Genomic DNA, 26750 nt, shown 5'->3' on the forward strand with positions numbered 1-26750 from the left:
CATGATTCTCTTATATACTTCTATGGAATTCAATGGGAATTCATTCCTAGGGTGTCTTTTAGTACATTTAGGGAAAAAGATAGCTAGCGCCCTTTTTGCTTCCTCTTACCTCCTTTTGATTTGTAGGGAAAAAGTATGCAACATTTCACTCTTAAAACCTTCCAACATACTTCTTTTCTCATGACTGATGGTTGTGAAAGGAGAGGAATTGACCAAGCTTTGGCTAGACCTGCCCTTTTTCCTAGCAACTCTAGAGTGATTCATGATACATTTTTGATGTCATCATAAGGAAATTTGTAGATATCTCCTCCAAACAGCATGTTGAGGTTTTCCATTACATCCTCCTTGATCCCTCAGAGGAGAACAAGCTTGAGTGGCTCTAGATCAAGGGTACAGTTGGCCCTCCTATAATTGAATTGAAATCTTTCCTCGTAGTCCTCCAAAGATTCATCAGGTCAAAGGGTCATACTAAATATTTCCTCCTTTTTTTCTTTGGATCTATAGTAATCCCTGTATTTTTCATTGAAGACTTGTTGCATTTGGGTCCAGGTAGTGATGTTGCTTCCAGGTAAACTCATAAACCAACACAAGGCTACATATTTAAGGGTAGAAGGAAAAAACTTTAGCTTATGCTCATCAGAGGCATAGTCATAGGTCCTACATACAACAGAAAACTCAAACATGAAGGTGTAAGGATCCTCAGAGGTTAGGCCATGGAAATGTGGAAGGGAAGCAGGGCTTATATTCTTCATTCTGGCCTCTCCATTGGTTTCTCTGATAGGGAAAATCTCATTGTTCATGTTTTCAACCATGGCTTGGGTAGGTGAGATAGGTTCTTCTTCCCCTATGGGTTCCACAAAAAATTTAGGTTGCTCACCTAGAGGGTCTTTTAGCTCCCTTGTGGCCAGAGAGGGAAGTTCAAAGTCACCTAATAAGAATGAATGTTGATTGCTTGAGGGGGTGGGGGTTTTTGGTAAGAATTTCCCTTGGTTATCCCTACTACGAGGAATGAAAGAACTAATTTCTTTGAATTTTTCACTTCTTTTCAAAACAATAAGACTAATGAAAAATAAAAACAAAAACAAGCAACTCTTAAGTAGAAACAACACCTACTCAGACACCTCCCTGCAAACATCACCAAAAATTGATGAGCCCTAGTATTGCACCAAGGATGTTGAAACTCTCAAAGGCTTCTCAACTTAAATTATCAACCTAGGGTTCGTACAAACTTAGAGGTGTTAGTGTTATATGCACAACATATTAGGTTCTACTCATGTCACCCTCAGTCATGAGATCATATCAAGGTGTTCAGAGACCACTCCTTCAGCTAACTACAAAGAGAAAAACAAGTCACAATTTCAAGAAGATGAACATGATTCTACTATAGAAGTGAAAGTGCCCTACATTCAAGGTAAATGTTGAATTGGAATTGCATGAAAGGAAAAAAACTAGTCTAGTTTTAGAAGTAAACCATGTTATTCTACTTTCAGACCTAATCAATGTAACATCCTACTTACATGAATCATCTATCTATTTTCATTTGCTTGAAAATGAGAAATTCAACCTTCAACACAATTATGAAAAGAAATGATAATTCTAGTTCTATTTGTTGTCTTATGTTTGCGGTGAGAATAAAATGGAGTTGGAGTTGTATTAGAGTCTTCCCTAATCATGAAATCAAATATTGGGGATCATTATTCAACTTCAATATGTCAGGGTCAAAATCTGAGCGAATCTGGTTGGAGAAACTAATGCTACACGTCTGTTATAGGAAGTGCTACATGAGGCCCTGTTTTGCTATGTCGGGAGGGAGCTCCAAGATATTTTTAATGAATGGAATGGTGCCTTGAAGGTGGAAGAAGGTGGGTGAAGGTATAATAAGTTGAGTGAAGCATGTGGGAACCCCTTGGCCAAGCCTAGTACCCCTCAGAGGTCTATAATGCACCATATTGTGTGCCATGTTCGCCTCCATTTACCTTAGGAGAGTAGTCTCGGTGGCAGAGTTTGGAAGCAATCTGAGGTGTCTAGAAGGTGTTAGGGCCTAGATTTACCTCAGGCTGAAAAGGTAGGATCCAGGGCCAACATCAAACCACGCTCAGCCTCGTAGCTAGCCCTACGAGGACAGAAGAGGGCTCTCTCCGGGTCAACCTTCGCAAATAATGATCGATGAGGGCTGAGATGACTGAAATATCTTCTGATCTTAGGCTAGGTATATGTGCAAGAGAATTTGATTTGATAAAATGGAGTTTTTTTGGATCAGGTGGAAAGATGGTTTTTGGGTGCGGGGATTGAGGCTCAGTCTTGCAGAGGTCTCGATGGGGCAAGGTAGACAATTGTTTTTGGCACTTTAAATTGAAGGAGATGGAAGGAATAGACAGGTGAGGTGTTGAATAGGGAAAAAGAAATCATGGATCCTCCCCAAATAGCTAAAAACATCAAACAACTAAAGCAAATTTCAAGTAGAGCACTGATTTCAATGGATTCTACTTACACTCTTGTTTGTTTAGTTCAGAATAAAACTAGATAGATAATGGCATACAATCACATAAACAAATTGACAATTACAAAGAGAAAAACTGTACCAAGACAAATTTCCACATGGATCCCAAAGAGTGCTGCAAATCCTGATCTCAAATTCCTTAGCCCAAATGTTGAAAAATATGTACAATGAATCCCAACGCTTTCTCAAGAGTCCAACCCTGATAATGAGTGAAAAACAACATAATATAGACAATCATAGCTCATCCTAACCTCTAGGGGTCGAGCTCACATGTTTAGAGGCTGTTTCAACTAATTCTAAGCTGAGAACTAGAAATTAGGCAACATAACAACATGCCTCTAAAAACAAGGGAACTGATCCATTCAGTTTCAAACAACTTCTAAACTGATGAATCTACCTCTACAAGTGGAAATTTACCACATTTACATCATAATCCATCATTTTTCATCAAATTACATCACAAATTTTCCATTAGGAAAGTCAAAAAGTTGAACTAGGCAAAACTGGGCGAAAAACTGAGCAAAACCGGGTCAAACTGGCAATTTTTCCTCTATGCGCTGCGCCAGATTCTCTATGCACCGCGCCTGTTTGGACCCACTTTTGGAGGCCTTCATGATTTAAAAAGGAGCTCTAGTTGTGCTTGCTGGAAAGGCCTATCTGTCTACTTTCCAACCCAAGTGGAATTTTTCAATTTGGCCTCCACTTTCCCCTCCAAAAATCCATTCTCCCAACACTGCTTCCTATGTGTCAAAATAGGGGCAGTGAGGTCATTTTTTGAGTGTTTTTTACCCTTTCGAGGGGTCAAAACTTGCCCAAATTTCTTCGCCATAGGTAGGCAGGTGTAATTTTACATGAAAAATCCAAAAATGCAAAGTTTTTGTGATTTTGAGCCCTCTAGCAAAAGCGAGCGCCACGCGGCGCGGTGCATAGGGAGGAAAACTCTGTTTTTTGTGCCAAAATTTGCAAAATACAAAAATTGCTCCAAATTTCTTGAAATTTGGGCTGAGTCATCTCTATCAAGAATGATGTTGGGCCAAGGAAGCCTCAGCCAAGATCTAAAGTCCTTCGTCATCTTTTTTCCTCTTTGATGCTCTCTTGACCTTTGCTTTCAAATTCCTGATTATCGCTTTGCAGACCAAATTCCGGGACAACTAATGATATGACAAGTTTCTAAGCATATTATTTTCGTTGATTTCCTTCTCTAGCTTCCTCTCCAAGTGGATATTGACTCTTTCCAGGCATGACTCCCTATCGGCATTGATCTCTTGCTCAAGTGAAGTGAACTCCACCCCCCTCCTTTGGGCAGCTTGGCGATTCTCCTGAATATTTTGCAACTCCATAATCACCTGCTGGTCTTCAAGCTGCTTATTCCTTTGCTCCAGGTACTGTATTGTCCATTGGGCTTTATCCAAGGCGGTAGAAAAGGCATCAATGTCTGCCTGCTGCTCCTAAATTATTTCTCTAAGATTTGCACTCGGTGGGCCCACGTCAGTATCATCACCCTCAATGAGGATGAAATCAGTATCTCGCTCACCTAATGGTCCTTCCTCCTTTAGTGGCTTCTTGCCTTAGCCCTGAACCTTCTGTGCTGATGACAGAAGCGAGGCCCCTTGATGAGCCCCAAATTTTGGTAACAATTTGGGCTCATTTGGCCTACTTACCTTGCTCAGCCCTTCATATTTTTATCACTTATGCATCATTTCTTAGTATATTCGTGTTATTTGTAGGAAGAAGGCCAGTCATTATGCCTACGTAGCTAATACATGATGATTTCAGGTTTTTTGGCATTAAATGGAACAAAGACCACGCAAATGGAGACAAGGAGACAGCCAAGGTAGCATTGCAGGTTTATAGGGAGGTTGTCCACAGTCTTGAATGACTTCCCTCGTGATCTCCACCCCAACTCCGAGCTCCAACAACTATCACCACCGAGCTAGAAGGCAGCCAACGGATTCTACAGGAACAATAGTTCACTTTCAGTTGGATAGCCAAGCTCCACTAATTGAGGAGGCCATCTTGGCCCTCATCATGTATAAATGTTAAGGTTGTTGCCTTCGATGAGACTCTTGAACTTTTGTTATAGATTTTGGATTACGAGCTGTAGCTTTGTTTTTTGCTCTTTGTAAGCCAATTTTGGCATGTTGTTAGACTCATGATTATGATATTTTAATAAAGGCAGTCAGATTTGGATTCGATTCTGAGTTCTTAAGGGAGCTATAGCTCTCAGGTTAGGGCCCAACCTAAGAGCAATAGACCTCCTTTATTTTGTATTGTTACTTGTTTTCTTCATTGCATTTCTTTCCTTTACTTGCACTTGAAAAATACAGTTTGTTGAGTTGACTGTTTCGGTTTGGTTATGTAGGTTAGTTTCATGAATACAGTTGTTTCAGTAGTTCAGAATTAGCATAGGGAGATTGAAGTTGCTTTGAGTTCAAAAAGGTTGAATTCATGCTCACTTTCACCTCTGTTTGGGGACCAGAAGTGTAGACCGTGCCAACTGCCAAAAAAACACTGTTTTAACATATGCATGCAAGTATTGTTGTAATGTTTTCGATTGAAGAGTTGTCCATGCGATTTTATCTTGAGTAATGACTCTTTGGTTTAGTATCATGCACGAATTCTTTTCAGCTTACATTGTTGTTCTTTGATTCCTAATAAAACAGTTAGAATAGGTTGGTGAACTTTCGTTTACATGCAAGATAAAGGTGATTTGTTTCATTTACACTGCACAGCACCACTTCATCATGTTCTTATCTTTCTAAACCATGCCTAAGCCACCTACTCATCCTCTGTTCAGCTCATTGGCCTTCCAACTATTCTATTATCCACGTTGCTCAATCTTTTTGACCTTCCATTGCCCCTACCCTTCTATCGACCAACCAACTCTATCCACTCTCTCTCCACCTCATTTCTCTGTCCATAGGCCATCTCAAGCTCCTCTTTCATCATACCCATCCATCCATACAGTTCCTTCACTCCTCCATTACCCAAAACTCTGACTGTAGGACATCCTGTAGAAGTTAGCAGACTTCCTGTAGAAATCTCGAGCTTCCTGTAGGATCCCCTGCAGACATCCTGTAGAAGCCTGCAAACACGGTTGCCGAGCACCTGAACGTTGTGGACTTCTGTGGAATCATGTGAGGGATCCACTGGAACCTCTTAGAGTCCTCCCGACCTTTCCCAAGCCTTCCTTCCCTTCAACTACCCCTGCACAGTCAAGACCTAGTAAGAAGCACAATCACAATAACTCCACCCACTTGAGAAAAAATACAAAAAAGTGTTCTCTTCAATGAAAGTAGTTCAAATTCATGCATCTCATCTCACAAGAAGTAATGGCATCATTTCTAGAAGTTTGCACTCCCACCATTGCATCATAGAGATTAAACTAGTTAGATTAGGGTTTACTAGGGTTTCCCTGTTTGGTTGGCTTGCAGTTCATTCTTGCAAAGTAGGTTAATTTCCTTTAAGATAGCCTTCGTTCATCATTTAGAAAGCTTCTTCTGAGAACATATAGAAGTTGGCTTGAGCCCTAGCGGACTTGAGCTAGCTGACCAAGTGACAGCTGCGACAAGAGCTAGTACTTGTGCATACAACACCGTCGCTTCCAAGTTTGTTACGAACTACCAGGTTGATAAAATTAGAGATAGGAAGCTCCATGAGTTGTAGCATTATTGCTACAATACTGGTGCCCACCATCTTTTTGGCGTCATTTCCAGGGAAGCGTCAGAGTATTAGTAATTGTTGCTTTTCTTCTATTTTCTTACTCTTGCCTTCTGCCAAGTAGTTTATTTCATTTCCATTCTGCAAAAGTAGCATAGACATTTCCTGCTTTCATAGATTAGCATTTCTCGCTTTCATAGATTAGCATTTCAATTCTGTAATTTCATTTCTGCAAGCGTAGATTAGCCTTTCAATTCTGCAAGCGTAGACTAGCATTTCCATTCCTGCAATTCCATTTGAACAAAGTAGATTAGTCCTTTCCTGCTTTCATTTCAATTCTGCATTTTTATTTCAGCAAGTTAGTTAGTTGTAGATCAATCTGTTTCAGTTTTGCAGGTACCAAAGAAAAAGAAAAATCAATCAAAAAAGTATTTCCATTTCATGCCTCGTAGGAACCGAGATAAAACAGGCAAATTCCTACCCAACACCCCCACCACATCACTGAGTCACCCTTCTCTCTTCTTCGGTGACAGTGATCCAGAAGAACCTATAGGTGAACCTCCTGAGATATACGAAGATCCTATAGCAGAAGAAGAATTAGAGACCATCCCATCTGAAGCTATGGCTGACAATAGAAGAGAAGATGAGAGAATAGAAGGTGCCTTCCCCATCCGAGAGACCAATGGAGACATGAAAATGAAAAACATTAGCCCCTCTGCTCTGCCTCACTTCCATGGACTGACTACTGAAGATCCTGATACCTTCCTGTTTGAGTTTGTTGTCCTTTGTAGAACCTATGACTATACTGAAGATGAGCAGAAGCTGAAACTCTTCCCTTCCACTCTTAAGGATGCAGCATTACGCTGGTTCATGGGCTTACCTGGGAATAATATCACCACTTGGGCTCAGATGCAGCAAGCTTTCAATACCAAGTATCGGGACTACTGTAGGTCCAAGGAAACCAAGGGAGAAATATTTCGGATGACCATGGGAAATGATGAGTCCTTAGAGGATTATGAGGAGAGGTTCCAACTTAGCTATAAGCGGGCCAGGTGCACACTTGACCCTGAATCCCTCAAGTTGGTCCTGCTCTGAGGAGTCCCTGAAGACCTTTTAGATACCCTTCACATGTTAGCTGGGGGAGATATTTACCAGCTGCCTTATGAGGACATCAAGACTGTGTTTAGAAACCACTCTAGGGCAGCCCAAAAATCAGGTAGAGGCAACCCTCTCTCAGCTGGTATTCCTTTCTCCAAACATGAGTTTGCAAATCAATTAGAAGATCTTAAGAGTGAGGTGAGACAGACCATTGCCATGCAACTGGACACATTCAGGATCCAGCGGAAGAAGGAAGAAGCTGAGAGGGCCTTGGCTATCTTCTGCCCTAGATGTACAAGGAGACACCCTAAGAACGAATGCCCATTGCATTCGGTTGAAGTGTGCTTCGTTTGTGAGGAGGACCATCCCACAAATCAATGTCCAACCTTACCTGGGTTTAAAGCTATGTACCAAGGGACAGAAGCTCCCACTGAACCTCTCTATTACCTCAACCAAAGGAGGCCACAAGGACCTGTTGTGGTCACCAACAACCCCCCTCTTTGTTTGATATTAGTAATAACATCAAGCAAAGGGGGACCCTTAACCAAAAATCCAAAAAATATTTTGTTTAAAAAATCTTTTGTATTAACTCCCTAAGAGCTATATTGCGTCGCAAAGGTAGAGAGAAGCGTTTTCCCAAAGCGCATAAATACACTGAAAAATAGCGACGCGAGAACCCATCGCATCACGTGCATTAGAAGCGCTCAAAAAGGGAAAACCTAAGGAATCGCCGACGGCCGATATGCGACGTCGCACGTCGCAATGTCGCATAAGCAGCACAGAGTGATAAAGCGAAAACCTTGCGATCTTGCGATCTGCGATATTGGCAATTTGCGATAACACTCAATGATGTTGCAATCCTCGATACTGCGATTCCAATCGGAGAAAGGACTCATCGCAAGAATTCTCCGGCATAAACGGTAAACCCAAAATTGAGCGCGCACCTTAAGGGAAATTAATGATCGCATGCTTCAGTATCCAAGAATGATTGTATCGCGTTTTTCGAAGAGTCAAATCATGATGGGTGTTAGAATTACGCATTCATTAGAACTTAATTCTTTCATGTCAATCTTTTCGTCATTTCTCTTATTCTTTGCGTAAACTGCAAGACATGTAACTGATATAAATCTATATGCATGAAACATCTAAGGAAAAGAGGAAAGCGCCAATGGGGTAACAGAGAGAAGATGCCTCCGCAAATGGATGCCGCATGCAGCAGGACCGCGGATTCTAGAGTATCACCCAACAGGCGCTGATGAAAATAGACTATCTAAGACTCAGAGTCAAAGGCGCACAAAAGCAGCGTGTTTGCAAAAGATCTTGAAGCTCAGACTGGGTAAAGCAAAAAGAGAAACGCAAAAGGAGGAGGACGCTCCAGAAAATCCTGGAACAAAGAACGGAAGCAATTCTCGATACAGGGGATTGTACAGACAATGCGACTCCTAACTCATTGAGTCATTCACACGAACGGAAACCGAAATAGCAACAACAAAATCAGTTCGAAAGGAACCTGGGTTGTACTAAGTATACGCACAGCGAATACACCCAGCTAGAGAAAGGTTTTCGAAAATATCTTCTAGTCTGTCAGAAAGAGGTGCCAACTCTTGTCATTTCTAATTTTCAAGCTCGAACAAAAGGAAAGGACAACCAACCGACTCTTTCAGGGCGAACAGCGCATTGCTTACAGCACTAAGGAGCAGATACAGAAACGGTTAGAAATTAGATTTGATTTTTAGAAATAAATTTGTTTTCAGTAAAAGGGCGGTCATTTGATTAATTAGTTAGTAGTATTTAACCCTTCTCATGGCATTTGGAGAAGGGTCCGGAAATTTGTCAAAAAAACTTGTCCTCAGAACATGCACTTTTGCACCCTCGGAGGGGGTTTTTGATGAATGGATGGATCGAGATTTATTTATGTTTGCATTTTAATGTCTGCTACTGATGTTGCACTTTTGTACTCTTAGTAGATGTTAGAAGTAAGTAGAGATAAATCGTTATTGCTTGAAGTTTGTGATTAAAATCAGTCATAAATGGTACTTTTATCTCTTGATTAATTTCTGCTCATATTCTTAGAGTGATATACAACTGATTGGTTTATATGTTAATGTATGAATGTCTGGATTACCATTTGGCACTTTTGTACGGTGGAATCATTTGTTTATGCTTAACATATGAATAACTGATTATGCGATATGCTGTTCACAACGGTTTTGCCTAACTTCTTATGCAGAGAGGTTCATCTTAAATTGATTTATATTCTTATGATAGCTAAATGATCTTTATTACCAGTTGTTGTATGAAATCTTTTTAGATCACATAATGAAATAATTATTACCCGGGTTAGTATAGATTAGATGTGCTGTTTTTGTTAGATTACAGTAGCATGGAGTCAGTTTAGAGTCTAGAATCAAATTAGTTTAAAATTACCTTTAGATTAGTGTCTTCAAAATCTACACACACACACACCCCTCACATTGGGAAACTGGTCCCATTACCCCCAGTCGGACCCGCTACTCCAAACGAGCAAGGAGCCGCCAACCAGGTTCCGGACCGGGTGGGTATCCTCCTTGTTGTTGACCCGATTTCAGGGCCCTCAACATATTTGGCGCTAGAAGGAGGGCTCGAGCTATGAATGGCGCATAAATTAAAATCTAAATACCATTCTGAGAGCAAATCACCCTCACCAACTCCCCCGACTTCTCCGGTACGATTAAACTCGGAGCTAGAAGTCGCTCGGGCATCCACCGCTGCTACACACTCTAATATATGAGACCAACTTATTATTGATCCCCTTGAACTTCAAAATTTGATTCGTAAACTCCAGGGATTCTCTATTTTTACTCAGAGGTCTGATAAATCTAAAGGCAGCATGACTTCGCAGTAAAACCCTGCTCATCCCCTGACCAGATTGAAGAGTGAAAAGTTTGGCATCCAGCCAACTGAAATCCCTCTCCCCACTAGGAAAAGAGCAAGGAAAGCACTTCCAGAGTCTAACAGAGAGACTCTTTCATCTACCTTGTCCATTTCAACTCCCTCACCGCGAAGTCAGCCACCCACATCTTCACCCCAGATCACTCACCCATCTTCCATAACCCTTCCTCTTCAAACATCAAAGACCTCAATATCTTCATCTTCTCAGCATCAGGGATCATCTTCTGCACTTCCATTGACTAGCAGCTCAACGATGGCCCAGTCTCCATGGAACAATCCTGGGGCGGTTTTAATGCCTCCACCCCTGAGACCTATACCGGCCCATCCTGAGAAATGGCTGCCTAAATTCAATCCAGAAGCAGGCATGCTAGCCGAAGAACATATCAATAATTTCATGCTTTCTGTTAATCTCAACGGAGTTACTAATGAAGATGCTGTTGTCCGGCTTTTCCCTTATACAATGCAAGGAACAGCCGGGTCGTGGTACTTTTCGTTACCTTCCGGATCCATCACAAGCTGGGACATTTTTCAAAGTCAGTTCCTCACCAAGTTTGGTGATGACAGATCCACGGCGACATTGATCAATGACCTATCGAATCTTAAGGCTGAGGCTAGAGAACCCATTAAAGATTTTAACTTACGATTCAATAAGATCCTCAACAAAATCCCCGCTGCTTCACAACCCAGCGAGGAAGTAAGATGTGAATGGTACATCACGGCTTTACCATCTAACTTGGCTATCTTCGTAGATAGGGCAAGCAAGACAACCTTAGTTGAAAACTTAACAGAGGCATTAGCAGTTGAAAAACGCGTAGTAGCCCTTGAAAAAAGATCTGCAATTGAAGAACGTAAATATAAGAAGATCTCTTTCAAAGAAGACACCAAGAAGAAGCAAATGAAAGATCCTTTCGATATGGAAGGATTACAAAAAGTATTAAAGGCCATGTCCAATGAGATGATTGATATAAGAAAACAAGTAGCAGAAACGTCTTCAAGAAAGCCTTTCAGGACTTTTAAAAGAAACCCTCCCATGGAGACGAAGCCACCCAACGTTGTCTCAAACGTTGAATCTGAAGAAGAAGAAGAAGAGAATACCATCGAAGCACAGACCGACGATGAAGAAGTGGTGGAACTACAAGGAATGTGGGATTTCATCCTCCCACAAGAAGAGGATCAAGAAGCATTTCCGGTTAGCACGAGAAGCAAAAATCAACTTGATCCTCCCCAAACTACCCCAAAACAAAAGGGCGCAAGTCCTGCAACAAAATATAAGGTCGCAACAAAAAGGAAAACTGCTAAAGCGACCCAGTTTAGCCCAGTCCAATCTGATCAAGCACCTCCATCAAGAACACTGATAGTGTCAGATGAAATGGAGTATAACATCATTGATGATATGAAGAAGACTAGGGCTAACATCACTCTTTATGAATTGAGTAAATTGAAACACCAGCAGAAAATAATGATGAAAGAATTACATGTTGTGCCTACTACATCTTTACCTACAGCTATAGCCTCCCACAATCTGGGAAGGCCTCCAACCAACGCGATCAATAAGATTGATCCAAATGACATCGCCTTGATTGGAGGAAGATCAAGATCTCATACTCCTCCTTTTCTTCTCACATATGAAATCTTCAATAAAAACGTGCACAATTGCTTGGTCGATTCTGGTGCTTCAACGAATATTTTACCCAGGTCAATATGTGCCAAATTGAATGTGCAACCTCAAAAATCTGCAGTACGTATAGTTCAAGTTGATCGATCCCAAGTCGAAGTGATTGGTGAACTTAATCAGGTAACCGTAAGATTGTCGTCTAACCCAAAAGTATGCCAGGTTATTGACATTCTAGTAGCTGATATCCCTGAATTCTATGGTTTGATTCTTAGCAGGGATTGGTCGGAGAAACTCCACGGATATTTCTCAACCGACTGGTCGCACATGTGGTTACCCTACAACGGTAAACCAAATCAAATAAAGGTTGAACGAGAGTTGCACCAAAAATACATAGTGATAGAACTGGAAGGAGAAAATGAAGCCATAACATACAATAGCAGCATTGTAGGCAATTACGCATAGATTCTTTCCTCGGCAATTTCAATGCTCATATTTCACCTTACTTAGAGAATTCAATTTTATCCCAATTTGAAAATTTCTCCCAAACTGATGACTCAAAATGTTTTAGTTTTTTAGATAATTCTGTAAATACATCTTTATTTTGGAAATTATATTTTGACGGGTCTAAATCCAATGAGGGAGTAGGAGCAGGATGCGTTCTGATTAGCCCAGATGGGAACAAGATTATGCTCACATGCAGACTTGAGTTCGATTGCACGAACAACACATTGGAGTACGAAGCCTTGGTTCAAGGCCTATACAAAGCAATCAGATTGAACGTTAAGTATCTTCAAGTCTTTGGAGATTTTGAGATCGTCGTAAAACAGGTACATAACACCATACACTGCCTGTCGAGTCATTTAAAGTACTATCAATCGTTAGTTGAAGATCTCACTGCACATTTCATAGCATTCAACATCTCGTCAATTCCAAGAATTCAAAACGCGAGCGCAGACCTGTTAGCTAACGTAGCCTCTAGACTTATTCCTTCTGAAGATTTTAGTCCTGATAGGTTTTCAATAAAATTAATCTTTAGACCGTCCATCCCTGACAACATCACCAACTAGAGAGTATTCAACGATGATCCAGACATCGTAAGTTTCCTCACCTCTGAAGGATCCTACTCAAACCAAATAATCGACGAAGACTGTCATGATCACCAAATACAACATAATAGCACTAATAATTCTATACCCAAATCGGTGGTCAAGTTAGAAGACCTATATGATTTGAAAAGTCGGTTCAAAAGGTCAGCTAATGCCAAACTCTACAGTTCAACTCTGAACTATGAATCAGTGAACCTAGGAACCGATGAGAAGCCACAAAACGTTAATCTAGGCCAGGGCCTGGCCCCTGAAGAAAAATCAACATATATTCGTCTTCTGAGACAGTACAAAAACGTTTTTGTCTGGAATTACGATGAGCTGAAGAGTTACAACACTTCTATCATTCAACACACTATCCCTATGATTGACAATGAAAAACCTGTCCAACAGAAGCTCAGAAAAATACACCTTAACTTAGAAAATCAGATAAAAACTGAGCTTAATAAGTTGTTGAGAGCTAGAATAATTTTCCCCATCAGGCATTCCAAATGGGTATCCAATATGGTACCCGTTAGGAAGAAAAACAGAGACATTAGAATCTGTATCAATTTCCGAAATCTGAACAAAGCCTGTCAGAAAGATAACTTTCCCCTTCCACCTATGGAACAAATATTACAAGCAGTAGCAGGCTCAGAATTAATGTCTTTCCTGGATGGATTTTCAGGATACAGTCAAGTACTGGTGCATCCCGATGATCAGTTAAAGACTACGTTCCGAACCAAATGGGGCACTTATGCATATCGGAAGATGCCATTTGGTCTGATCAATGCCGAAGCTACCTTTCAAAGAGCCATGGACATCGCGTTTAAAGGGTTAGTCAATAAATCAGTAGTGATTTACTTGGATGATATAACAGTGTATTCCAAGAACCGAAGCAACCATCTCAAAGATTTGAAGCAAATCTTTCAAAGGTGTTTAAGGTATGGGATCTCACTTAACCCGAAGAAATCTTTTTTCGCATTAAGTGAAGGGAAATTGCTAGGATTCATAGTGTCAAAATCCGGTATTCACATAGAAACCGACAGAATCAAGGAAATTTCCGAAATATCCATACCCCATAACAAGAAAGCCATGCAATCCTTCCTTGGACAGATCAATTTTGTCAAAAGATTTGTCCCGGATTTTTCACGTATTATTTCTCCCTTACAAAATATGATAAAAAAGAATTCAAATTTCAAATGGGGTCTAGATGAGCACGAAGCATTCAACTTAATCAAACAAGCTATCATCAACGCTCCATCTTTAGCAACCCCAAATTTTTCAGAACCTTTTATCTTATACACGTTTGCCTCAGAGAAATCTTATGCTGCGATTTTAACTCAAGCGAATCAAGAAAAGGCAGAAGCTCCAATTGCATTTTTAGCTCGAACTTACAAGGTGCTGAACTCAATTATTCAGACGTGGAGAAACAGGCATATGTTGTTTTCAAAGCGATCAAATATTTCAGACCTTTCTTGCTAAAAGCCCATACCAAAGTCATAGTATCGTTCCCAGCGGTAAGAAACCTCCTGATACAGAAGGACGTGGGCGAAAAGAGAGCGAATTGGATCACCGCCTTACAAGAATACGATCTTGAGATCAAGCCAGCACGCATCATGAGAGGTCAAGGCTTCTGCAAGATGTTAGCTGGAGCATCGCAAATTCCTGAGAACTCATCTGAAGAGGTACACACGTATGAGGTAAGCCTAAACGACGCAGAATCATTATATGCTGACACCATTTATTTTCTTAAGAACGGGTATGCTCCATTTCACCTGGATCACACCAAGAAGAGAGCCCTGAGATTGAAAGCTAAACAATACCAGCTCATAAATGATGTTCTGTTTAAAAGAAATTATGATTTTGTGCTTCTTAGATGTCTTGAGAAAACCGAAGCCGAAAAGGTTTTCAGGAACTTCACGATGGACCAGCAGGTGGACACTATGCTGGAGAAGCCACCGCACATAAAATCTTGCGTGCAAGATATTACTGGCCCACGCTATTCAAAGACTCATACAATTACGTAAGGAAATGCCAAGTCTGCCAGACTGCTGCAGGGAAACAAAAGAAGTCATCCATGCCACTACAGCTGGTTAACATTGAGCAATCGTTCAGTCAATGGGGCCTAGACATAATAGGTGAGATCGTTCCTCACTCTTCTAAACAGCATAGGTATATCCTCACGGCAACCGACTATTTTACCAAATGGGTAGAAGCAGTTCCTCTCAAGACAACTAATTCTGAAGAATTTATTGAATTCATAGATCAGTTTATCATCACTAGGTTTGGATTGCTGACGGCCTTAATGTTTGATAATGCATCATATTTTTCTGGAAATGAAATGACTGAGTTTGCGCTCAAAAGAGGGTTCAAACTGAAGTATTCTGCCAACTACTATCCGCAAGGTAACGGGTTGGCCGAATCAAAAAACAAGAACCTAATCAGGATTATTAAAAAGACAGTCGACCAAAACCAAAAGAATTGGCACAAAGCGCTGGTAAATGCCTTATGGGCAGATAGAATTACAAAGAAAGCTTCTATCGGCACTTCTCCCTTTAATTTAGTTTATGGGAGAGAAGTGGTTCTTCCTACTCACTTAGTCATCCTCTCTTTGTCCTTAGTTCAATACATCGATGAAGTACCTACTTCCTCCTTACAATTAAGACAAATGGAAATAACCAAACTAGAAGAACGACGAGAACAAACTAAGAAAACCCATGCTCACCACCAAGCGCTAATAAAATCCTCTTTTGACTCAAACATAATGACCAGAAAAAAATTTCAGATGGGAGATTTAGTTTTAAAATGGGATAAGGCTCATGAAGAAAAGGGCAAACATACGAAATTCCAAAAGCTGTGGCTTGGTCCTTTTCAGATTGTAGAGGTCATAGGCCCATCGACTTTTGTGTTGCAGGATTTAACAGGCAGAAGAGATTCTCTGCCTGTGAATGGACAAATTCTCAAAATGTATTTTCCATAGAAGAGAATTCTTCTAATTTTTGTAGGATAGATTTAATTTTTAGTTTTATTTTGTTTTGTTTTTCTCTTTTTATGAATAAAATCCGTTGTAAATGATCATTTAAAGAGGATTCATGAAAGAGCACGCCAATTCTCTATCAGATTTTGATTTCGCTTGTACAAATAGCAAAATTTTTGAAAATCTGAATTTTATTATTGACAAATAGAGTTAACTTCACCTTGATTACGATGCTAGTTTCAACCTCTTAAAACTTTGACAAAAGCAACCTTTGGTAAAGAATTGTTTTGTATCAGCACAATGAAAGGTATCATCAATAATAAAATAAGTATTCTCTGCAAAACTGTTGTTTTCAAAAACTCTATTATTGTCGTCCAGAGCTTTCTTAAGGAAAAACAATGACTTCCTCCCTACTAAAAGGAAATTGCAGCATTCAGAGAAACAATCCAAGGAAAACACTATATCTCAAAGAATAAGAGGTCTCATCATGAGCCGGCTTATCATTATCACAGATATTATAACTTGCTGACTTTGCCAATACTGTCTATCAAAACAGGGCAACGACTTAAGATTGTTGCAATCAAAAGACAAGAGGTCTCATCACGAGCTGGCTTGTTCAGCAAAAGTGTAAATCAAGTGAATGACTGTGTCATAATTTGGCCACCAAACCAAGACATTGTTCTTTAGAGAATTAAAAAAAGGAAAAGTGTGTCAAAAAGGATTTTTTTTCTCTGGAATGTTGCGAGTAACCTCAAGCAAGAAAAAGGATCATTTATGGATAACATGGTAACCCTGTCGAGGCTATGGACGCTGGCGGGCAGCAGAGGCTCTACCTACGACAAATGAGCATACTTTTAAGCCAGTACGCATAGAAGACCTTATTTTATCTTTAATCAAGACCAAGTAATGTCTAGTGCGAATGCAAGAAAAAGCCTGAGGAAGCAAGCAATTGGGATATAAAAAGGTTGAGACAAAGTATCGTTGACAAGGTGAGGGGTAATCTACTCTATCTGTCCATAACAAAATTTAGACATATAAAAAATTTTGCTGTTTCGGAAGTGAACGGTCAATAGAAAAGTAGAGATAACTGGTTCTTCACAGTGAATCACCATTGTTGTGGTCACCAACAACCTCCCTCTTTGTTTGATATTAGTAATAACATCAAGCAACGGGGGACCCTTAACCAAAAATCCAAAAAATATTTTGTTTAAAAAATATTTTGTATTAACACCCTAAGAGCTATATCGCGTCGCAAAGGTAGAGAGAAGCGTTTTCCCAAAGCGCATAAATACACTGAAAAAGAGCGACGCGAGAACCCATCGCATCGCGTGCATTAAAAGCGCTCAAAAAGGGAAAACCTAAGGAATCACCGACGGCCGATATGCGACGTCGCACGTCGCAATGTCGCATAAGCAGCACAGAGTGATAAAGCGAAAACCTTGCGATCTTGCGATCTGCGATCATACAAAACTGCGATCTGCGATATTGGCAATTTGCGATAACACTCAATGACATCACAGTCCTCGATACTGCGATTCCAATCAGAGAAAGGACTCATTGCAAGAATTCTCCGGCATAAACGGTAAACCCAAAATTGAGCGCGCACCTTAAGGGAAATTAATGATCGCATGCTTCAGTATCCAAGAATGATTGTATCGTGTTTTTCGAAGAGTCAAATCATGATGGGTGTCATAATTACGCATTCATTAGAACTTAATGCTTTCATGTCAATCTTTTCGTCATTTCTCTTCTTCTTTGCATAAACTGCAAGACATGTAACTGATATAAATCTATATGCAGGAAACATCTAAGGAAAAGAGGAAAGCGCCAATGGGGTAACAGAGAGAAGATGCCTCCACAAATGGATGCCGCATGCAGCAGGATCGCGGATTCCAGAGTATCACCCAACAGGCGCTGATGATAATAGACTATCTAAGACTCAGAGTCAAAGGCGCACAAAAGCAGCGTGTTTGCAAAAGATCTTGAAGCTCAGACTGGGTAAAGCAAAAAGAGAAACGCAAAAGGAGGAGGACGCTCCAGAAAATCCTGGAACAAAGAACGGAAGCAATTCTCGATACAGGGGATTGTCCAGACAACGCGACTCCTAACTCATTGAGTCATTCACACGACCGGAAACCGAAATAGCAACAACAAAATCAGTTCGAAAGGAACCTGGGTTGTACTAAGTATACGTACAGTGAATACACCCAGCTAGAGAAAGGTTTTCGAAAATATCTTCTAGTCTGTCAGAAGGAGGTGCCAGCTCTTGTCATTTCTAATTTTCAAGCTCGAACAAAAGGAAAGGACAACCAGCCGACTCTTTCAGGGCGAACAGCGCATTGCTTACAGCACTAAGGAGCAGATACAGAAACGGTTAGAAATTAGATTTGATTTTTAGAAATAAATTTGCTTTTAGTAAAAGGGCAGTCATTTGAAGCCGTTCCCTAAATTTGTGTAATTAAGATTAATTAGTTAGTAGTATTTAACCCTTCTCATGGCATTTGGAGAAGGGTCCGGAAATTTGTCAAAAAAACTTGTCCTCAGAACATGCACTTTTTCACCCTCGGAGGGGGTTTTTGATGAATGGATGGATCGAGATTTATTTATGTTTGCATTTTAATGTCTGCTACTGATGTTGCTCTTTTGTACTCTTAGTAGATGTTAGAAGTAAGTAGAGATAAATCATTATTGCTTGAAATTTGTGAGTAAAATCAGTCATAAATGGTACTTTTATCTCTTGATTAATTTCTGCTCATATTCTTAGAGTGATATACAGCTAATTTGTTTATATGTTAATGTATGAATGTCTGGATTACCATTTTGCACTTTTGTACGGTGGAATCATTTGTTTATGCTTAACATATGAATAACTGATTATGCGATATGTTGTTCACAACTATTTTGCCTAACTTCTTATGCAGAACGATTCATCTTAAATTGATTTATATTCTTATGATAGCTGAATGATCTTTATTACCAGTTGTTGTATGAAATCTTTTTAGATCGCATAATGAAAGAATTATTACCCCGGTTAGTATAGTTTAGATGTGCTGTTTTTGTTAGATTACAGTAGCATGGAGTCAGTTTAGAGTCTAGAATTAAATTAGTTTAAACTTACCTTTAGATTAGTGTCTTCAAAATCTACACACACACACACACCCCTCACATTGGGAAACTAGTCCCATTACCCCCAGTCGAACCCGCTACTCCAAACGGGCAAGGAGCCGCCAACCAGGTTCCAGACCGGGTGGGTATCCCCCTTGTTGTTGACCTGATTTCGGGGCCCTCAACAGGGCCTAGACCTTACCAGCAGGGGATGCAAGGGGCACCTCAAGCTTATTACAGCCCCGACCAATCGACTCCTATGCCTTCTTGGGGTCCCCCTGCTCATCCTTTCTGGTCTATGCCTCCTCCATGGTCTTATCCACCTCAGTACCTTGCTCAGCCTACTACTCATTCTTATCATTCACATGCCCAGCCACAGCCTCAGTGGAATGCACCTCAGTCAGGGTGGAGGCCCCAGTACAACACTCCTCCTGCCATTCTGCCCCCACCACCAGTTCAACCTCAGCCATTACCTCCTGCTCCTCCAAGGCAACCTCAAATTCCTGCTCAACCGAACCCGAACCCCAACAATAGACAGGCCCAACAGGTATACACTGGGGAAACATCATGTCCTACCTATGCTGTGGAGATCCAGGAGATCAATCTTCGATCTGGAAAGACTATTCCAGATCGCCAACCTCCTCCCCCAGAGGATGAGGAGGATAAACAGGAAAGTGAACCAAAGGCTATTCCACCCTTTCCTGAGAGACTAACAGCCACCACACAACCCAACCCAGAGGAGGATGAGCTTCTGGGAGAGCTCAAGCAGTTGTGTGTGAAAATACCACTTCTCCAAGCCATCAAGGATGTGCCAATATACAACAAACTGGTTAAGGAAAAGTGTTTTAAACACCCAGGCAGGCGAAAGAGAGATGCTTCAACCATCAATGTCTTAGGATAACTGTCTGACCTTATGTTAGGACAAGTCATCTGCCCAAAGTACCTAGATCCTGAGAGTCCTGTAGTAGATGTCCACATCAATGGCACCATCATACCTCACACCTTGATTGATCTGGGGGCTGCCATTAATGTGATGACCAGGGATACCATGCTCAAACTCAATCTTCAGGGTTCCTTGAGGAAGACCTCGACAGTACTGCAACTAGCAGATTGCTCCATTGTGACTCCCGAAGGGATTGTGGAGGATGTCTTGGTCTCTGTCGACTCTTGGGAATACCCTGCAGATTTCCTGGTTCTGCAACCCAAGGCAAAGCTTACTGGATATCCTCTCATTTTGGGAAGGCCTTGGTTAGCCACTGCAGATGCTTACATCAGTTTTCGTGCAGGAAACATGACCATCAAAAACGGTCCCATGTCCTAGCAACTAGTCCTATATCCTCCTGCCCAACCCTCCTTAGAGCATGACTTACCACTGTGGTTGGAGGAAGGAGAAGAGGATGAGGTGTACTCAGCACCTTTGTGCACCCTAGATACCACTAGAAGAGACCCCCCAACCGAGGATGACTTGATTGAGACTTTGATCCAGAATCCACCTTCCAGTGCACTATCCTTAGAGAAATTGGTGAAGGACGCCCAAGCCAACACCTTAGTGGATCTTTCTACCACCAACCCTGTTACTCCCAGAGTCAAGAATGTGGAGTTCGGCCCTGAGAGATCGTTAAAGATCAGCTCCTCCCTATCTCCTTCCCAGGAAAAGGAGCTGTGTAGCCTGTTGGCCAGTCAGCTAGATGCTTTTGCTTGGAGCTATAAGGAGATGAAAGGAGTCCATCCCTCGGTCTGTACCCATCACATATACATCAAAGAGGGTTGTAAAATGGTTAGGCAACCTCAGAGGAGAATGAATCCAGCCCTTAAGGACATTGTCAAGGAAGAATTGCAAAAAGTGTTGGATGCTGGATTCATTTACCCCATCTCAGATAGTGAATGGGTGTCCCCTCTAGTGTTGGCTCCCAAGAAAAATGGGAAGTGGAGAATCTATGTGGACTATCGAGAACTGAACAAAGCTACCAAGAAAGACCATTTCCCTCTACCTTTCATAGATCAAGTGTTGGATGGACTAGCAGGAAAGAAGTTCTTCTCTTTCCTGGATGGGTTTAACGGGTACAACCAAATCCAAATCAGCCCGGAAGACCAAGATAAGACCACCTTCACTTGTCCTTGGGGTACCTTTGCCTACCGAGTCCTTCCCTTTGGGCTATGCAATGCTCCTGCTACCTTCCAGAGAGCTGTCTTGAGCATCTTCTCGGAGTTGGTCCATGATGTGGTGGAAATCTATATGGATGACTTCACTCCTTATGGGTCCAACTTCCAGGAAGCACTGTCCAATTTGGGAAAGGTCCTAACCAAATGCATTGAGATGAACATGTCCCTTAGCCCTGAAAAATGTGAATTCCTGATGACTGAAGGGACTGTGCTAGGACATACCATTTCTTGCCAAGGGTTACAAGTGGATCCTAACAAAATTTCTCTCATCAAGAAGGTTCCGCCTCCCCAAAAGGTAAGGGATGTCCGGAGTTTCTTAGGATTAGCAGGGTATTACCGGAGATTCATTAAAGACTTCAGCAAGTTAGCCTCGCCATTGTTTGGTCTGTTGGCAAAAGATGTGGAGTTTAAGTGGACTGACGATTGTCAGAGGGCTTTGAATGAATTAAAGGACAAGTTGGTATCAGCCCCAATCTTGAGAGGCCCAAACTAGGCCCTACCTTTCCAAATTCACACTGATGCCTCAAACAAAGCCATAGGGGCAGCTTTAGGACAGGTTGAACAGAAACTTCCATATGTCATTTACTTGTCCAAAGCCAAGCTGAATTACACTATAACCGAGAAAGAGTTCTTGGCTGTGGTCCATGCAGTGAACAAGTTCCAACATTATATTACTGGCTATCAAACCTTTGTACATACAGATCATGCTGCAATTAGATATTTAATGAATAAACCAGATGTGAATGCTCGTATTATTAGATGGTTACTTTTGTTGCAGCAGTTTGATTTGACCATTGTTGACAAACCAGGTAAAGAAAATGTTGTTGCTGACTTTTTATCTAGATTGGATTTATCTGCAGATGAGGATGGAACAGTGGATGACCAGATGCCCGATGAACATCTGTTTGCTATCTCAGTACTCTCTCCATGGTTTGCTGATATAGCAAACTACCTTGTTTCATCACAGTTCCCTTCGCACCTATCTTCAAGAGAGAAGAGCAGAATCATCAGAAAAAGTGCCTCATTTACTTGGATCGGGGGCAATCTGTTTAAGCTTGGCCCTGATCAGATCTTAAGGCGTTGTGTAAGGGAGGAGGAAGTCTTTGATATCCTCCTCACCTGTCATGATGGACCTTGTGGAGGACATTTTGCAGCAAAAAGGATTGCCTTCAAAATCCTGCAGGCAGGCTACTATTGGCCCACACTTCATCAAGATGTTAGAAGATATATCAGCCAATGTGACCGATGCCAAAGAATGGGGAAACCGACTCCAAGGGATGAGATGCCTCTCCAACCTCAAGTGACTCTTGAGCCATTTGAGAAGTGGGGTATGGATTTTGTGGGTCCAATCAACCCTCCTTCGAGGCAAAGGTCTTACATCATTGTGTGCATTGACTACCTGGCAAAGTGGGCAGAGAATAAAGCAATCAAGGCAGCAACAGAAGAGAAGGTGGCCGAGTTCTTAAGAGAAAACATCTTCTACAAATTCGGCTACCCAAGAGAGTTGGTCACCGATCAAGGGAGCCAGTTCACATCCAACTTGATTGAAGACCTACTAGCTCACCACAAGATCAAGCATAGGAATTCCACCCCCTATCATCCACGGGCAAATGGGCAAGTGGAAGTCACCAACAGAGCATTGGAAGGGATTTTGACTAAGGTGGTGAGCAGCAGTAGGAAAGATTGGACAGATCGCCTAGTTGAGGCCACATGGGCTTACAACACCACCTGGAAGACCACCACCGGCTTCACACCTTATGAGCTGGTCTATGGGAAGAAAGCTTTGCTGTCCATTGAGTTCGAGTACAACACTTTGAGGATGGCAGCTCAGCTAGATCTAGATCTCAGCCATGCACAACAAGAAAGGTTATTGTAGCTGAATGGACTGGACGAGCACCGGATGCAGGCCTTCCACTCAGAAGTGGTTCAACTTCAGAGAAAGGTGTGGCATGACCAACATCTCCATGACAAGCAATTCCAGCCGGGAGATTGGGCCTTGTTGTATGACTCCAGATACAAAGATTTCAAGGGGAAGCTGAGAACCAGATGGCTAGGACCATATGCAGTGGAAAAATGCCATGACAATGGATCTGTTCTTATTCGAACCATTGATGAGGAAGTCATCCCCATGCTTGTTAATGGGCATCGCTTGAAGATCTACAGGAAGCCTCTCTCAAGACAAGAGTTCATCAAAACTATGGAGAAATCAGTGATGGTCATAGAGAAGGGTTCTGCCTCTGCTTTGGGCATACCCTAAAGGATTCAAAAATAATAATAATAATAATAATAATAAAGATCCTTGGGTGAAAACCTTTCTGAGGCTCCCAAGGCAGGTGGTAGGGGTGAAAACCTCATTGAGGCGCCCCTATTGTCTTTAAAAAAAAAAGAGATTTGAAAAGATCCTTGAGTGAAAACCTCTCTGAGGTGCTTAAGGCAGATGGCAAGGGTGAAAACCTCATTGAGGCGCCCCTGTTATCTTTCAAAAAAAAAAAAAGAGAAAAAAAAGGAAAAAAACAATAAGCAAAAAGATAGGGACAACAAGTTTATAATGTAAAAATGCATGCAAGTTGCAGGTGTTCTATGAAGGTGAGGAAGACTCTTAATGCAAAGCCAAAGATCCTTATCATGCTACCAGGGGACCTCACCAGCACCTCCTCCAAGAATATTCAGTTCCTCCAAGGTATGTGCACAATGTCATCATGGCCTGAGTCTTCTACAGGAAGATGCAGACTTTCTACAGTAAGATGCAGACTTTCTACAGGAAGGTGCAGACTTTTCTACAGGAAACGCAACTTTTCTATAGGGAAGTTCTGTATTTCTACAGGAAGCCTCCTGTAGAAGTTCGGGAAGGGCCAGAATTCATTTTATGAGGAGATCTAACGACCAAGGGTCGGTTTGGACGCATGCAAGCTATTGTTGTCACCCTTATACATTGCTGTCACCTCTTTCTACCGTCCCTGTCGACATGCAACCAAGTTACCTGCACCATCAAAGCAGATCAGTGAGTTATCAAGAGAAAAGCAATTTTTGCAATAAAAAGATGCTGAGATGTCATACCATATCCATCCAAACCATCCATGAGCTCTGTGAGCGTGATCGTGGGGCCATTGCCTTCGTCGTGCAACATGCACCCGAGGAGGAAGAAACTGTTACAGGACATCCTGTAGGAGTCCCGTAACAGTTAAGACCCGTTGGAGTGCACACCATATACAAGGAAAACGCGGGTGCATGCAGCTGAAGCATCCGATCCAGTGTCAGCGACCTGTGAATACGAACCTCCGGGCCTGCGCAAATCCACCAGCAGCAAAACTCATCGTCGTCCAAAAGCCTGAACAATCGTGTTGCGGCCGCGCAGGTAAGTGTCTCGACCCTTTCTTCCGACGAATTGCATGAATTTTACTTTGAAAATGTTTACAAAGTGTGAAATGGATGGGTTGAGCGGTTGTATGGTCAATCGATTGGCCACGTCGACCAGTCAGCTGGTCGAGCTGGATGTGTGAATGGTGGTCGTGGAAAAAAACGGGCAGTGGGCACGTGAGAACCGTCCACTCAGGGAGAAACGAGTTCTAACGAGAATGGCGGCGACGGATCTGCGGGAATGATGCGGCACTAAGTAAACTTGCAGAAGAATGATGGTGTTACGTCTCCCAACGGTCCAGCAGGGACAGCCCACCCCCGCGCCACGGATTCCGCCGATTCAAATCTAATCGGCTAGATTATCAACCTCATGCATTTATCATTCACCGTTTGTGACTCGAGTAATCATCCGGATCCCTCTGTAGTTCGATACTCCGAGTCTTTGGCCATCAGAATGCCTATGAAGCTACAGCAAGAGCGCAGACCCACTACAGTATCCCCCGGAAATCGTGCGCTACTCCTACAGGAAAGCTGCTCCTATAGGAAAGTTGTTTCTACAGGAAGTCGAGTTCCTCACGTCAAAAGGTGGCGGATTAAAAAGGTAAGCCTGAACTCTCCATGCAATTGGTTTTTGAAGGTGGCAGAATCGTCGTCTACAGTCTGGTCGAAGAAAAATTGTTGCAATTGTTGTCTGCCATGCATGAACTGTCGTCCTACAGGATGTCAGTATAATTAGCTGTGTTAAAGGTTTGCAGGGGGTAAGCTTTGTGAATTATGTGCATGAAAGAGGCGTAATCCTATGCTCTATCCGAGTAGACCGAATTTCTTTCCCATTTGCCACCTCCAGCTAACACAGCAGTTTTTTCACAATGCTGGGTGGGTTCATCAGAAGGGAGCCCACTAATTCAACAAAGTTAAGAGAAAATCTTGAGGTGGTGGAGCTCTTCACACGAGCACAATGGATATCCTTCTGTGACAAATTGCAAGGCTATGATGACGAAGTGGCAGAAGAGTTTTTGCAAGCTCTAAGGCCGAAATCTAAAACGTTGGCCACCGTTACCTTCAGGGGTCTGAGCCTCAAACTCACCACACAATTCATCAGCCAAGTTACGGAGCTCCCAATGGGATTACCATGGGATAAAGAAGAAAGGAAACTGAGCCAACAAGCTAAGAAAGAATTCTTTCCACCAGAGGAGGAATTCTCAGAAGACAAAAATGGGGTTCGTAGAACCAGTTTACTGCCACAATGGAATGAAGTGAGCCTGCAAATTATGAAGTACATCACCTGCGAAGGCCGTTTTAGCATTGTCTACGAGTACCACTTTCGGTTACTCAATGAATTACGGCACCAGATGGAGCTACCTGTAGAAAACAAACTCAGTCTCCCTTACTTTCTACTACAGTCTCTGATTGAGTGTGCAACCAAGCTGAAAGAAGGCATACCAGACCAGGTAGCCCACCATGGATTGATCAAACTCCTTGTGGAGGATGCGCTCCACACGTACAAGGTTCCCCTCTCATGGGAAGACTTCAGGAATTTGACAAAGGATGGGGATATAAAGATGCTAACTGAAGAGCTCAGTTCTTCTAGCAGTGAGGAGAAAGAGTCAGTGGCCGCAGTAAAGAAAGAAAAAGGCCAAAAGACCCCGACCACAGAGCAGAAGAAAAAGCAAGAGAAGAAACAAGAGAAAAAGGATGACAAGGAGAAAGATGACACACCCATCTTGACAGCAAGAGAGAAAAGGTTGCAAGGCAGAGTGGACAAGGCTGAGAAGGTCCACATCAGCAAGAGTACCTCGACAGCGACCGCAACTAAGTCAAAAAGAAAAACTCATGCAGCAAAGCAACCCAAGGCGGCAACACCTGTTTCTACAGGAAAGCCAAAACCGGCTTCTACAGGAAGCCCGAAAATTATTGAAAAAGGGCCTTCTACAGGAAGCCCGAAAATTACTAAAACACGGTCTTCTACAGGAAGCCCGAAATTGACTAAAACAGGGTCTTCTACAGGAAGCCCTGAAAAGTGAAACCCAAGGAGAATAAAGTTGATATTCGTGAAAGGGAGGCAGTAGTTGTGCTGGCCAGCCTCAGCACACCTCCTAAGCCAAAGGAGAAGAGAAAGAGGGAGACCCCTCTATACTTTAAAGCTCGAAGAAGTGTGAGGATAAAGACGGGCAAGCCACAGCCTCCGTCTAGCAGCCTGATCATCATTGAAGATGCCCCTACTTCACCCAAGGAAAGGTCCCCCTCGAGGATATCAGT

Source organism: Pinus tabuliformis, chromosome 3_2, assembly GCF_031772625.1.
Source record: "Pinus tabuliformis cultivar Carrire ecotype Pingquan chromosome 3_2, CPIR1, whole genome shotgun sequence".
Lineage (NCBI taxonomy): Eukaryota > Viridiplantae > Streptophyta > Pinopsida > Pinales > Pinaceae > Pinus > Pinus tabuliformis.